Below are 16,693 nucleotides of genomic sequence, written 5' to 3'. Positions count from 1 at the left end.
CGCATCAACTTACAACAGACCAGCGCTTGGTCCTCCTATCTCGTTGCGAGTAAACATTGTACGCAATGTATCATCGGTTCTTTCATTAGTTCTTTGCTGTTATACATTAATAAAGTTAAGTATTTTTAAGTATTTAAGTAATTTTTATTGTATATAACAGGTTGCGGTCAATGACAGTCTACATGACTTTTAATTTGGGTGATAAAATTTACCCGAAAAATAGTTTGTGTTACAATATAACTCACAACAGTCTTATATTGGACAGGTCAACGCCTTGTATTGGAAACTATTTCCTACAAAAGTCATAGAAAAAACGTTACTTTAATGTATGCGCACAAGCTTTCGGAGAACATTCCAATGCGGGAATTTCACGATTTTTAATCCTAGGTTTTTTGACTTCAACAATGCATCATATTTGTTATATATAATATTTTTTCATGATATAAGTGACATATACGTCAAGCTAATAGAAAGGAATTCAACATATTAAACGACTTACACAATTACCTACGTGGTGAGAAGTGTTATATTAAAAAAGATCAATTATATTTTCATTACTGGAGGACCATGGAAAAAGCTTGCTGAATATGGCGCGATAAGTGATAGACGCATCTGTACGGTGAGCTAATAGGCAAAATAATTCTAATATTGAACAGCTTATAGCTTCAACGACTTACACAATTACCTACGTGGTGAGAAGTGTTATATTAAAAAGATCAATTATATTTTCATTACTGGAGGACCATGGAAAAAGCTTGCTGAATATGGCGCGATAAGTGATAGACGCATCTATACGGTGAGCTAATAGGCAAAATAATTCTAATATTGAACAGCTTATAGCGCAACTACCTAGGTGGTGAGAGGTGTTGGATTAAAACATATCAATTACAGTAATGGGGACTAGAATATAAAACTATTTTAACTTATTTTCATTACTGTAGGATTATGGAAAAAGCTTGCTGAATATGGCGCGATAAGTAATAGACGCATCTAGACGGTGAGCTAAAAGGCAAAATAATTCTAATATTGAATAGCTCATCATAGCGCAACTACCTAGGTGGTGAAAGGTGTTGGATTAAAACATATCAATTACAGTAATGGAGACTAGAATATAAAACTATATTAACTTATTTTCATTACTGTAGGATTATGGAAAAAGCTTGCTGAATATGGCGCGATAAGTAATAGACGCATCTAGACGGTGAGCTAATAGGCAAAATAATTCTAATATTGAACAGCTCATAGCGCAACTACCTAGGTGGTGAGAGGTGTTGGATTAAAACATATCAATTACACTAATGGGGACTAGAATATAAAACTATTTTAACTTATTTCCATTACTGGAGGACCATGAAAAAAGCTTGCTGAATATGGCATGATAAGTGATAGACGCATCTAGACTGTGAGCTAATAGGCAAAATAATTCTAATATTGAACAGCTCATAGCGCAACTACCTAGGTGGTGAGAGGTGTTGGATTAAAACATATCAATTACACTAATGGGGACTAGAATATAAAACTATTTTAACTTATTTCCATTACTGGAGGACCATGGAAAAAGCTTGCTGAATATGGCGCGATAAGTGATAGTGAGACGGTGAGCCAATAGAATAAATAATTTTAATATTTAACAGGTTACACTGCAACTGTTAATACTGTTAAGTGGCGACCATACATAGTAGGATCACCCTACTATGTCACCCTACCTATGTGGTGAGAAGTATTACATTAAAACATATAAATTACTGTAATTTTGATTATATACACTGAACGATATCCCTGAAAACATAGTAGTACGAATTGTAGTACAGTATGTAACAAAATATAGATACTCCAACTATGCAACCGTGGTGAACAGGTTATTTTTTTGAGTCCGCACCGCACGAGTCGTGTAGTTGGCCATTTAAGTATGGAACAACTAGATTCGACAATAAACACAAACCTGGTTGTTAGTTGTTGGTTGTTAGTTGGCCTCTTGGGTGAGAGTCACTAGGTATCTGAATCATAAAATCAATTATAATTTTCACACAAGGGTATTTGTATTTTTCGTTTTTTTATAATTTTTTATATTTTACTTAAAAGCTATTGTTTGCTCAATCTGTGGATGCGATGCTCCCTGGTGTGGATTAACGTCCGCACTAGTGAGTACTACGACTATCCGCAGTACTATCCTGATAATTAGACCAATTCGTAAATTACAAGGAAAAATGTGGTTCGGATTCCACTATAAACTGTAGGTCCCTTAGTTGCCATTAGCTGTATGGGCTATTAATTAACAGCTGTGTCTAAGGAACATGTCGGCCTTAGTCACTAACAAGACTACAAGATCGCGCCACTCATCCTACACTCATCCTTCACTCATATTTGGGTTAAAATACGCACATAGTGGCGTCCCCATCTTAACTAATTGATAATTGATTGATTGATTGATAATCAAACCGCACACAGGATTCTGTTAGCCCATACTGGGAAGCTTTGCCTCCGTCGTTGATCTCATAAAAGCTAACTGCATACAATGCATACGCCATGCATGGAACAGCCCTACGGAGCAGGGCTTAGCCCTGCATACAGTGTGTGGCCTTAAAAACACCTAAAAAAATATTAATTTAATGCTTCTGAATAAGTCAGTGCTATCGGTGGATAATCATGCAGAATGTGTTACAGATGATTCTTACAGGCATACTTCGGTTTTTCAGTAGATTTCTAAATTAATTTTTAGTATAAATACACAAGAACTGTTTTTAAACACAAAATCAATCTTATGAAAGTTGCTGTTGACCTTAACATGGGGATGGAATGTAAAGGTACAGGCTCCTCTAATTTCACCCCACGCTGCAAATAAAACATGTGATCGTAATTTCTTCCATTTGTTTTGATTTTATATTTATATTTCGTTGTTATTTCGTCACCAGCATGGCAACCCATAAAGCCCACGTTATTTTTTTTAATTTAAAATCCATTTTTTGTGCTTATATTTAAGCCTATTTTAATTTTTAAAGGGATTCTGCACTTCTAGAGGAAAATATATTTCCAACAGTATGCGTAGATTTTCCCTGCGACGCACACGAGCTGAGAAAAAAAGTTTTAAAGAAACATGTTAGCCTATTAAGAGTCTTCAATAGCAAAGTGGCAACTCAAACGCGACCTTGCAACCCAATTCTGGCGGCGCTCTGTAGAACTACCTGAAAGCCTTTTCCGGTATTAGGCTGGTTTTATGCACCGCGACAGTCGCGAGTCGCTAGTCGCGCCACGTCTTGCGGCTGACCAAAATGTCACGTGACAGCGACACTTTTTTGTCGCGTAAACTCACATCCGGTGGTGGGGGAATTAAAGAAATCAGTCCGTTCTCAATCCAATGTGGTGTGTTGTGTTTGTGATGTAGAAGTGATTATTAAGTTGTTTGAATATAGACTCTGTAGTGTTGTACACGTTAATGACAAAATCCCAGTTATTTTAACAACACATACAATTTACAGTTGGAATTGGGTCAACCCTCTTAAAAATGTCATTACATAATAAAATGATGTAATTTATATTACAAATAAAGGGTAAAGAACTCATTTATATATTAGTTATTAACATTAATCAATAGAAATATATGGAGAATATACCACGTGGAGTATGAAAAATACTACTGTCGCGCCGCGACTGTCGCGGTGCATAAACGTGCCCATTTGATCCAATAGAACTTGAACCGCGCGCGACACATTTTTTGGGGGTAGCGGATTTCTACCCCCGGATATTTACCCCCATGAAAAAACGCCTACGTCATTTTGACGTCACGAGGGGCGGGGCTTATACACGTTCGAGAAACAGCCCGCGACTGGAAATCTACCCCCGGACATCTACCCCCAGACATCTACCCCCGGACATCTACCCCCAGACATCTACCCCCGGACATCTACCCCCGGACATTTACCCCCGGACATCTACCCCCGGAAATTTACCCCCGGAAATCTACCCCCCGTGGTCAGCTCTGCCGTGTATCGGCCAATATTCATTATGTTGTATAATTGATTTTATAAATTGCTTTATAAATTGTTTTAACATTATCCATATTTATAATTCAATAAGTTGTAACAGTAATTTTCAACCCGACCTACTTCACAGATTTGTACGATTGAGGTGTCTTTTAAGAGCTTAAGATCTAGCGCAGCACAAAATGGTAATTAAAAGGATATTTCGATTATGGCTTCAAAAGGTTGACCCATAAGCCTTTGATTTATTCCTAGAAGGTGCTTCCAATGGTTGACCAACTTTTACAAACACTATACAGTAACAGTTTAAAAGTGAAATGTGAGTAGTACTCATCAGATCAATTTTTAAGTCAGGTTGTGAAAACATGAATAGATCGTCTGCAACTGTAAACAGGAGATGAAAAAGCTATGAAAATAATATAATATTGCGCACTTTTCACATGGTCAAGTTACATCGTACTGAACCATTGTTTTTACACACATTTCTTAAAGGATAAAGTGAATAAACTGTGGTGAACTTCCGGTTTATTCAATGTAGGCCTAGTAGTAATAATTGTTTAGTAAACTAAAACTCATTTGTAAACTGTTAAATTGAGAAAGAGGATCAACAGTTTTCATCAATAAAAGTCAGGTGTATAATGGCAAATTTTCCATATCACCTAGTAGTAAAAAAAAAATAGTTTCTAAGATTTTAGATGCGTACTAAGAAAGGATTTTAAAGTATTTTCTCTTTAAGACTTAAAATAAAAAAATTATTCAAATTTAATTTTTGTATTTTGTATTATAATTATATTTTGTATCATATTTTGTATTATAAATATATTTTTTATATTTGTAATTTTTCATCAAAAAAAGTTAGGTGTATAATGGCAAATTTTTCATATCACCTAGTAGTAAAAAAATTAGTTTCTAAGATTTTAGATGCGTACTAAGAAAGGATTTTAAAGTATTTTCTCTTAAAGACCTGAAATAAGACAATTATTCAAATTCAAAATAATGGCAACATTCAATTTTTTAAGCATAGCCTAATAAATCTTTTATATCTTATCTTTTAATACATATATACGCCTAAATACCCCCATTGCAGCACATTCGTATATTCAGGGAATCTATAAAGTCTTATTGGAAAATCCTGCCTTAAAACAAAACTTGTCAACTTATTTCCATAAATAAGTGTTCAAAAGATTCATTCATAAGAATACCATATAGGAAGTGAATATGCAGGTTTCCTGCCAGTAAAATGTTAAAATGAGGAATTTAATGTAATATACAGAACAGAATTAGGTGAAACCCGTCGACATTGACGGTTACTTTCAAGGCTTATGATAATTCATAATATGAATTACATATATTATAACCATGTTATATTATATGTTATATAATATATGTTATTATATGTTATTATATGTTATATGTAATATTATAACTGCGATAAATAGATTGAAGTAATACAAATTTTGAGCATTTAGCTCTTTAGCTTTTTTGATGAGTAATAAGTGTAAAAGCAATAATGACTATTGCGTTAGTTACAAAATATGGTTGATCATTCAATGAATAAAATAATTCCCATACCGTATGTCATAAGAGTTATAATTAACCGGTTTCTCTTCTTTTTGAAGAACCATTAAATAGTATTAAAATCGTATTGGTCAATCTTTTGTGATAAACACTTTCGATCCGCGCTTAGCATGCGCCGTTAGCTGTTACTGTATGTGAAAGTAACAATGGGGGGTTGAAAAGGACTGTTACAACTTATTGAATTATAAATATGGATAATGTTAAAACAGACATCGACATATCGCATGTTTACTACTGGATATAAGAAGGTAAAGCAATTTATAAAATCAATTATACAACATAATGGATATTGGCCGATACACGGCAGAGCTGACCACGAGGGGTAGATTTCCGGGGGTAGATTTCCGGGGGTTGATGTCCGGGGGTAGATGTCCGGGGGTAGATGTCTGGGGGTAGATGGCCGGGGGTAGATTTCCAGTCGTGGGCTGTTTCTCAAACGTGTATAAGCCCCGCCCCTCGTGACGTCAAAATGACGTAGGCGTTTTTTCATGGGGGTAAATATCCGAGGGTAGAAATCCGGCGACCCGCTGCGATTTTAAAACCTGTCGCGGGTATTTAGAGATCGCAGATTCACTCACGCGACAGTTTGTCGCTGTCGCGGTGCATAAATGCTCCCATTTAACTCAATAGAACTTGAGTCGCGCCGCGACACGCGACATGCGACTGTCGCGGTGCATAAAACCAGCCTTACGCGTGCCGCATCACACAAGTAGTTCTCCCGCGCCCCCTATTCAAACCCTTGTAGGCGAAGAAAAAGAAAGCGAGTTGACGACCGAGGTTTATAGGTATAGGTCAACCCAATCGACTTCGACAGCTGTTTTACTGTCTCTCTTTCTTTGCATTGTGTAGGGGTGGCGAGGGTTGTAAAATTGCTGAAAGTGAAAGGGACGTCGCTGGCGCTACGTTCCTAGTGTCTGGCCCCTTAATGCTAACACTGGGTCGGCTACTCGAGATCATACAACAGCGTGTGTTTCGTACAAAATTGGGTCCACAGTCACATTAAACTTTTATTTTATACAATAGCTAAAATATTCCACATTCCAACCAAATATCTGGCCGGAAGTAGTTTTTAATTGCATTTTGATTGAATGATTTGTAACGAATCGAATTAAACCATGGCTGTGGTTAATTACTAGTGACTAAAAGTTAGCAAGCCAATTGCGAGTATGCTTAGTAAAATAAGATTCAGGACAAGTAGTGTTGAAGTTATGACAAGATAATACTTAAATAAAGTTGCAGACATTGTAAAATATTGACGTACACGCATTTTATTTTGCCCTGCAAGTGACACATAGGAATATTTAATGACACTTTTTATCGTAAATAAATAATTAATAGTGAACCAAACTGAACTGCCAGTCTGTATTAAATTACTATTAAACTGGTGGTGATTTCTAGTTGATAATATTTTGTTGTGATGAAATCTACGTTTATTCGAACGAGTTCACGAACCAGCGTAATCAAACTATGGAAACGGGGGTATATTATGGAGTAAAAATTTATTTTCCTATTTTTTAACCCCAAAAACACAAAGTTTCAAGATTTCTCTCCAAACCATTTTGTAAAGCATAAAAAAGGAATAATTTTGTATACTAAAGCGTTGTTGTATGCCCAACGGTTACGGAGATAATAAATAAATATATAAATTTAAAATTCCCATGACTGTTGTAGTTAGCTTGTTTATGGCCATATTTTAATCAAATTTGGAAATTTTGTTTATTTTATACTAAGCTATCATCATTTGTAATAAGAACACTACCTAGGTGGTGAGAGGTGTTAGATTAGAACATATCAATTACAGTAATAAGGTCTAGAATATAAAACTATTTTAACTTACTTTTATTACTAGAGGACCTTGAAAAAAGCCTGCTGAACATGGCGCGATAAGTGATAGACGGAGAGACGGTGAGCTAGTAGGCAAAATAATTCAAATATTCAACGACTTGCGTCACAACTACCTAGGTGGTGAGAGGTGTTAGATTAAAACATATCAATTACAGTAATAAGGACTAGAATATAAAACTATTTTAACTTATTTTTATTACTGGAGGACCTTGAAAAAAGCCTGCTGAACATGGCGCGATAAGTGATAGACGGAGAGACTGTGAGCTAGTAGGCAAAATAATTCTAATATTCAACGACTTGTATCACAACTACCTAGGTGGTGAGAGGTGTTAGATTAAAACATATCAATAACAGTAATAAGGCCTAGAATATAAAACTATTTTAACTTATTTTTATTACTGGAGGACCTTGAAAAAAGCCTGCTGAACATGGCGCGATAAGTGATAGACGGAGAGACTGTGAGCTAATAGAGAAAATAAATCTAATATTCAACGTCTTGCATCAAAACTACCTAGGTGGTGAGAGGTGTTAGATTATAACATATCAATTACAGTAATGTGGACTGGAATATAAAACTATTATAACTTATTTTTAATACTGGAGGACCTTGAAAAAAGCCTGCTGAACATGGCGCGATAAGTGATAGACGGAGAGACGGTGAGCTAATAGAGAAAATAATTATAATATTCAACGACTTACAGCACAACTACCTAGGTGACAACGGATGTAAGAGTTAAAAATTCAATTATATTGATATGAACTAGAATGTATAAACCATTTAACAGTGTTTCTCAGCACTTACAAAATTGATGTTGCGTCATAAAAATACTCTGTCTGTAAATTGTGTAGAGTGTTTGTGTCTATCAATGTAATATTAAAAGAGGGCCATGTTAACAAGCGAACAGAATGGAATAATGTTAATTTGTACAGTATCTATCTATCTATATATTTTTAAAGACCGTTTTATGGTTATTAAGAATTCACTCTTTTTCTGATTATTATTATTTAATGGTTTTTCTGTTGTTTTTTAAGGCCTTATTTGATACACTGTTCTATATGTTGTTTTTATTTCTATATATACGGACTGTCTTACCAAATTTAGTAAAACATAATCTGTCATTCTATTGTGTTTATCTGTTATATATAATTTTCTTGATTTTTATTTTTATTGTTCTAGGGATTTGTTTTGTCTGGTGCTAACCAAATATTTATGTAGAAATATCTGCTCTTATTGTGTCTAATAAAATCCAAACTTAGAAACATTGCCTAAAATGGTACCTATCTTGACAAATTATTTGCACCTGCCTATATTACGGACTTTGGTGCACTGAATTAGTAACATTATTGAAAATAACACGACATTTTGGCTGTAAAATATGGTACAAAGAGAAAATACTATTTAAGAGAGAATATACTGAGAAAATACTACTTCCGCCAAAATGTGGATGAATGCTCCCTGGACGATTGTTCCGCGCCGAACTGGACCGTACCGGACCGAATCGGGTAAGTGTAGAGCCGCCTCCATTTAAAAACATGGGAAGCATTGTTCCGCATTTTGGAGGACCGGACCGAACCGGACCGAATCGGGTAAGTGTAGCCGCTGCAAAAACATAACCTCTCTTGGAGGTTATGACTGGTGATGTTTAGTCCTTTAGTTGGTGGAAATATATAAGGATCTGGACGAATTAAGTAGTATGGCGTAAACTATCGTACGTAACTCGTCCAAAATGTGTGTACCGGACTCGTATGGTAATCCCGTACTCGACTTCGTCTCGCACGGGAACGACCACACTCGTCCGGTAAACATTTATTTTCAGGACTAGTAACGTAATATACTATATCATTGTTTACTAATGTCCATAAGCTTTTACACACACAAGAACGATTAAAAAATAAATAGGCCTATTACAATAAATACACCTGGAGTCTACAAACTGTTATAGTTTGCTTATTTTATTTATGTATGTATATGTGTTGGTAAATGTATATTCGTATGAATTATACGATACAATTTAAAAAACTATTTTTATTTCCCAAATGGGAATAAATTTAGTCTGCAGAACTGCTGCGGCGGGAGTATTTTGTTATGTATTTTACCTACGACCGTTTTTTTTAAAGTAGCCGTTTCAGTACAGTTCTTAGAATTGAAAAGTATCTCATAACAGCATTGTTTACTTTCATAACAGCATAGTTTTACTCATAACAACACGGGCAACTGACCAATGAGGTTCAAGGATTGAGAGAAAAGTAAAATTGTAATGATTCAAAATTCAATTAATCAGCTGTTCAGGCCAATTTAGTTGTCGATTGGTGCAATTGCAATTAGTGTGTTTCATTCATCGATCTCTATTATTAGAGATCGATGGTTTCATTGCATCACTGTCAGTGGCAATGAGAGGTTATAAACGAAAACATAACGTCTTTTGGAAATTATGAATAGTGATGTTTAGTAATTAAAACAATGTCGTAGGTAAAGTAGTGTACGCAACTCGCGTAAATAGTGTTAAAGACACGGGTAGAAAATTTATACGAGCCTTAATGTGACAGGAAATCGTTTTAATGGTTTTATAGTGAAATCCTGTTTAGTTTTTGTTAAGAATATAAGTTGAATCGGCGTTAATTCATAACTCGCCTCCCGCTCCAAATTCTTGGGCCGCTAGCGACCCACCAATGTTCTACCGTGCCGCTAGCGGCACGGGTCGCTTCTGGCACGGTCGCTTCTGGCACGACACCCAGTAACTCCAAAGTCAATTTCTCAAAACTATGCTAGAGAGTTCATTCATTTGCACAGAAGTACGATATGAACTGACGCTACGTGACGAAGGAAAATCAAACTTACACTGTAACGGATATACCTCCCTTTGAAGTTAGAACGTGTCTTCTCAACAAACAGATATTTTTTCTCAAACACTGATGAAGTCGCGGAAGTGTTAAACTATAAGATCCACCAATACGATTTAAATACTATTTAAAGGTTCTACCAAAGGAAGAGATACCATATAACATACTAATAATAACTCCGATGACGTACAGGATAGGAAATATTTTAATCATTGAATGAACAACCAAATTTGGCAACTAACGCAATATTGTTATTGTTTTTACACTTATTACTTTTTGAGCAATGTTAAATGCTCAAAATATGTATATTTCACCCAATTCATCGCAGTTAGATGAATTAACGTAAGCCTTGAAAGTAACCGTCGATTTCGACGGGTTTCCCCTAGTCTTATATAAGGGATGATGTGACCTAGCTTAAAAGGAATATGACCTATCTGTCATGACAGTGTGTAGCTGCTTAACTACCAGTATTTACTCTTTGTGCCATTTTTATAGCCAAAATGTCATGTAATTTTAATAATGTTACCGGTACCAACCTAGTGGGCCACGGTCCGTAATATAGGCCACTGCAAATAATTTGTCAAAGATAGGTACCGGTACCATTCTAGCCAAGGTTTCAGTGTTTGGATGTTATTAGACACGATAAGAGCTCAATGAACTTCTTCTACAGATAATTAATCCGTTGGGGAAATATAAGCAGAATTATAAATGCGAGTTTGGGCATTTTGTAACTGTATAAGTAAGTTACATAGTATTTTTAGGCTGCTGCTCAGTCCACTATATATTTTTTTAGATATATTTTAGAATATATTTTTTAGAGATGAATTAAAATGGTGTTTGTTTAAGAGTAGCGATAGTTAACATGCAGAACCATCTTCGTCAGTCTAATAACATTCAAAGGCTCTCTAAAAGTTGAAGTTCTTGTTTGTATGCATACCCTTATTATGTTTTTACTAAGCGGAATGAATACTGTACATCGAAGTAACCTCTCTGAAAAGTCTGCAGTAAATTGCAGTTTTCCAGTTTAATGACTAAATCATGCACATATTTCTACATAAATATTGTAATATGTTTTATCCAGTTTCTGTACAAAATATGGACACGGCTCATATGGACAACGTGCCCTTCTGCACTTCTATTATTTTGTATTTTATTACACAATCAAAGACTTTTCCAATGATTGAAATCATCTATGACAATGACAATGAACCTATGATGATCTGTCTAGAATAATATGATAAAATATAGGCAAAAGTGGTAATAAAGGCAGACACCAACCCGTACACCCGTATATAAGATAGTTCAATAAGAAATAATTGTAAGAGTTACTATAAAATGATTGTCAACTGATTTCGTAATGGAACGTTATATTGGAAAACATGGCATGATACAGAAGAAAATCAATTTTAAAATCATTAAATAACATTGCAAATACTTTTTGGACAATTCAATAACTCCCAATAAACTTGTGTTGTTTAAAATGCAATCTAAGAATTAACAGATGTTTAATTCAAAAGTATTATCCACATGATCAAAATGTAAACACATCTGTGGAGGGATCTTTAAGGGCTTCTGCGGGGCAGAGCCCTAATGGGATTCACTTCGTTTTTCTTTTGATAACTCATCTAGAGACCAAGACCTTTCTTTGGACACCTCTACCAAGTTTCTACACCCAACCGTTCTCTCAAATTAGTGGAGACAAAGTTTCCAATTAAATATTTGGATTCCCCCATGTTAATCTTATGGGAGGAAACCCAACTTTAATGGATGATCCTGCCCAAACTAATAAAGATTTCAAAAAATGAAAAACACTTTGCAAAACTACAGATCAGAGCCATTATTTTGACTTTTTAACCATTAAAATCGGTCCAAAAATAAGGGAGGAGTTCTGTTTACAAAAATTGGCTTAGCGTATCTATAAGTATAAAAGAGGATGTTTGTATATATATTTGTTTGTTTGTTTGGCAGTGATAAACTCAGACTCCGCTGAACCGATTGCCACGAAACTTGGTACATACGTGTAGAATGTCATGGAATAGGTTTATACACCATCAATTTCGTGATCCGTCCAATCGGCTCCGCCCCAGTGGCTCTGGAGTTTCCCATGTTAACCTTATGAGAAATGGAATTAATGAATCTTAACAGCTGTGTCAATTAAACAAGTTGGTTCTGTTCTATAGAATAGAATAGAATAGAATGGAAACGTCTTTTATTTGAAGCGGTTTTCAGTACATAAATACACTGCTTTTCAAAACAACTCAAGTCAGGTACAAAGTCTGCAATACAATAATAAAAGAGAACAAATAATTTAACTAAAACTAATTCAACCAGCCTATATTTACAAATAAAGTTTTTTTGTTTCTTGTCTGAAAGCCTTATAACTTAAATTTTTAATTCTTTCAGGTAAGGAATTGTATTCCTTAGGGCCGAAAAAAGAAAACCCCTTCTTACTACATTCAAAGTTTACACGAGGCAAATGCAGTAGGCTATCCTGTCTTGTGCACCTATCTCGTATTTCTTTTCGAGTGGTTAGTTTATCTTTGAGGTAGGAGGGTCTGTTGGTTTTGACCACTTTATGTACTATGGCAACAGTTTCAAGGACGCAAACAACCTGCACTGGTAACATTTCACTTTCCTTTCTCGTATGTGATATGTGATCAAATTTTTTTAGATCATATACAAATCTTAGAGCATTATTTTGCAAGCGGTCCAAGATATTCAAATTTTCAGCTGACAAAGAAAACCCAAAGGCAGGCAAAGCATAGTTTATTATTGGCATTACCAGGGATCTAACCATTTGTAATTTTACATTCTCAGCTAATATATGCCTAAATCTATTTAACACTCTGAGTAAAGATATTACCCTTTGTACGATTGTTTTTACTTGCTTTGAAAATTTTAATTCTGTATCAATCGTAAGCCCAAGGACTTTAACAGCCTCAGTAACCTTCAATAAATCATTTTCCAAAAGTATATTTACATTATTTCGGTGGCTTAAAAGAGTGTTTCTCAAGCAATTGCTGAAATGTATTACTGAACACTTCTCAGTATTTAACCTAAGACAATTATTTTTTGACCACTGATATATATTTGTCAAATCAGCATTTATTGCCTGTTCTGCCTGCAAAATCTCTGAATCTTTGAATGAGAAGAGTAGCTGTGAATCGTCGGCATACGAAAAGAGAGAACAGTGGGACAATGTTTCATTCATGTCAGCAGTATACAAGATAAACAAAAGAGGCCCAAGCACACTTCCTTGAGGCACTCCACATGTTTTTGGAAGGGCTTTAGAGGTAACTCCATCCACCTTGGTTACCTGCATTCTGTTTTCAAGGTAAGATTGAAACCAATTTTGGGCTGTTTGGTCAAACTTATAATACTTTAATTTGGCTCTTAGTAGCTCGAAGTCAACAGAGTCAAAAGCTTGGGCAAAGTCTAAAGTTACCATGGCACTATTGAGCTTATTATCTTTAGCTCTGTACAGCTGATCTATAACGTTCAGCAAAGCCGATGTTGTGCTGAAGCCTCTCCTAAAGCCTGACTGGTTATCATGCAATATATTTTCAATAAAAGGCTCAAGTTGGCTAGCCACCACTTTTTCAACCAGTTTTGATAGTGCTGAAAGAATTGATATGGGCCTGAAATGAGAAATGTGTTCAGGCTGCTTTGCTTTGGGCAACGGAAATACCAAAGCTTCTTTCCAACAATCAGGGAAACGGCCTGACATTAATGACAAATTGACTAGATGCGTAATCAGTTCCAAGCAATACGGGCTCACAGCCTTTACCATTTGTATGGAAATCCCATCTGTTCCACAGGCACTGGTTTTAATGTCATTCATTATGTGCTTTACAATGTCTTGACTCACAGTTTTGAAACTGAAAACTTGGCCACACTTGACAGAATTATTGGTGCTATAATAATCTATAAGACTTTGAGATGCCTTTTGTCCAGAGCCCATGCTAACAAAAAATGTGTTTAACTCATCAGGTGAAAACGTGCACTTGATTTTGCAATGATTTTTTATGATTCCCCCTGTTCGTAGTGTCTTCCAAAAAGATTTTGAGTCTTGACAGTTTATGTTATCTTTGAAATAAGATTTCTTTGCTTTTCTTACTGTCCCGTTCAGCCTATTTCGAACTTTTATATACATGGATTGATCATTTGAACTTTGTGTCTGAAGAAACCTTGATTTTAATTTACGTTTTAACTTAGTTAAGTTTTTAATCTCATCATTTCTCCAAGGAGCCTTCCCCTTCGTCACTCGTTTTGTAACAAGCGGAGCACAAGAGTCATATATTTCTACTATTTTTGATGACAATGCATCGGCAATTGCATGCACATCATTCAACACTTTAAAGCCATTCCAGTCTTCTATGATGTTCAATAGCATTAAAGTTACAAGGATTACCAACAGGGTGCAGCACTATTATTTCTTTTAAATTTATGACAACAGCTAATTTGCAACCAAAAGGTGAGTGAGCGTAGCGAACGAACTTCAACCTGGAGGCGAGTTAGCGTAGCGAACGAGCTAACCTGAAGGCAAGTGAGCGTAGCGAACGAGCTAACCTGAAGGCAAGTGAGTGCAGCGAACGAGTTCCAACCTAAAGGTGAGTGAGCGTAGCGAACGAACTTCAGTCAGGACGTGATTGAGCCATGCGAACGAGATCATCTTGAAAATTAAGAAGTTAAACGGGGCAAAGCCCGCGGGATTATAAATAGTCAAAGGCAAGACAACGTCTTCCGGGTTCAGCTAGTTATATATATATATAGATAGATGTTTATTGTTTGAATTATACAAACCAAGAGTTGCACATGGTAGGGACTTAAACGTGAGGTCTGTCCAAAAAGCACATTTGTCTGTTATATGCAGCGTCCCTTCGACCCTTGTCGGGGCTGTAGCTACCTGCCGGGGAGAGAAAGCTCGCACCCCAACAAACATTCTTTCATTCTTTGTTTAGGTTTCAATGAACTCCAACTCTTGATTCTCTTGTTCCGTTAACACGTGTCGCTTCTGTGGTGTAATGAAGCCCACGAGGCTTTGCACCCCCTTCCCCTGTGGGCACCCAGTGTTGTATAGTGGGTGTTTGAGGGCATTTGTCTCCCAACAATTATTTTCTATTAATGGAGACGGTACTCAAGTACGAGTACCGATAACGTGCCCGGCATGTCATGCCATTGTGGACCAAACAGTTAGGTTTTTTTTAATTAAACGAATTGATGTTTTAAATATTTTAATTTGCCCAATTATAATCTAACTGCTTCCATAATCTATGTTATTTAAATTTTACATACAGTCACTCACATATAAATACGGAAAACACTATATTCTGTAATATTATTCGTTAAGCATCTACATGCTGAAGCAACACTCTTTCCCATTTTGAAATGCATAATCCCATATGTATAATAATGTGTTTATCTTATGAAGGCGGCTAAGGGATGAAAGCGTCCTAAAATAGTCTACTAGGCTAGAAACTTATTATCTTGCATTTGCTTTATATTGATTTTGTACATATTGTATAGTTTTGTATTAAATTGTTTTAAAACGCGGAAAGTCTAATGTCATAGAAATAAATTGTTTTACGTTTCTTTTGCATTTATTGAGTGTATACATTGTATAGTTTCATAACAAAGTGCGTATCGAAATTTTCCTCCGATTTTAATATTTTATTATATACCTTTCCTAAGAAACCTAACAAAAGTCTAAGGATCGAATTGGCATAATGCGGTTGTGCGAAAAGCCGTGGAACGATTAATAATTATAAAACAAATTGTATTGCATTTAATTTGTTTGGTATTGAACGAGATTTATATCTTGGTACCTTGTATATTTATATAAGGTAAAAGCTATGTTCAAGTTGACCTGATGCATGTTGAAATTATTTATTTGTTTATTTATTTATTCCAACGGCAATATCACCAATTTACAATGTGGATTCAAGAAGCCTATGTGGTAACAACATGCATTTTAACAGAAAACTTAACAACTAACTTAAATCTATGGAAGGAGCAGAGCAACATTGGTAACAGGAAATATAATCTTAACTAGGAAAGCAATAATTTAACAATAAAGTTCAAAATAATTGTGTAAAAGCAATAACAAAGGTTTGGACTGACAATACAGTTAAACAATCGATCAGCAAAAACAAGGCAAATCTTTGGCTAGGAAAGCTATAATATAACAATGATGTCGAAATAGAATTCATTCATGAAATTCATTCATTAATAGTTAATGTATTTTAGTGAATGATTCTTATAAGCGGCAAGGCAACGGCTTGGTTACGGGACCATTATAGATTATATTTTGGGATCTTAAAAAGAATGTAAAATATACACACTACATGAATATAAATATAAACGACTGGTGTTTGTTACTTTTAAGACCCCTAAAATGAAAAACTTGAAAATTGTTCCCCGCCTAGGTCTTACTGTAACGCCTACGGTAAAAG

The sequence above is a fragment of the Macrosteles quadrilineatus genome, unplaced genomic scaffold (assembly GCF_028750875.1).
Source record: "Macrosteles quadrilineatus isolate MER2022 unplaced genomic scaffold, UCM_ALF_1.0 Scaffold_3__2_contigs__length_128488019, whole genome shotgun sequence".
NCBI lineage: Eukaryota > Metazoa > Arthropoda > Insecta > Hemiptera > Cicadellidae > Macrosteles > Macrosteles quadrilineatus.
Note: the sequence above shows the minus strand (reverse complement) of the source record.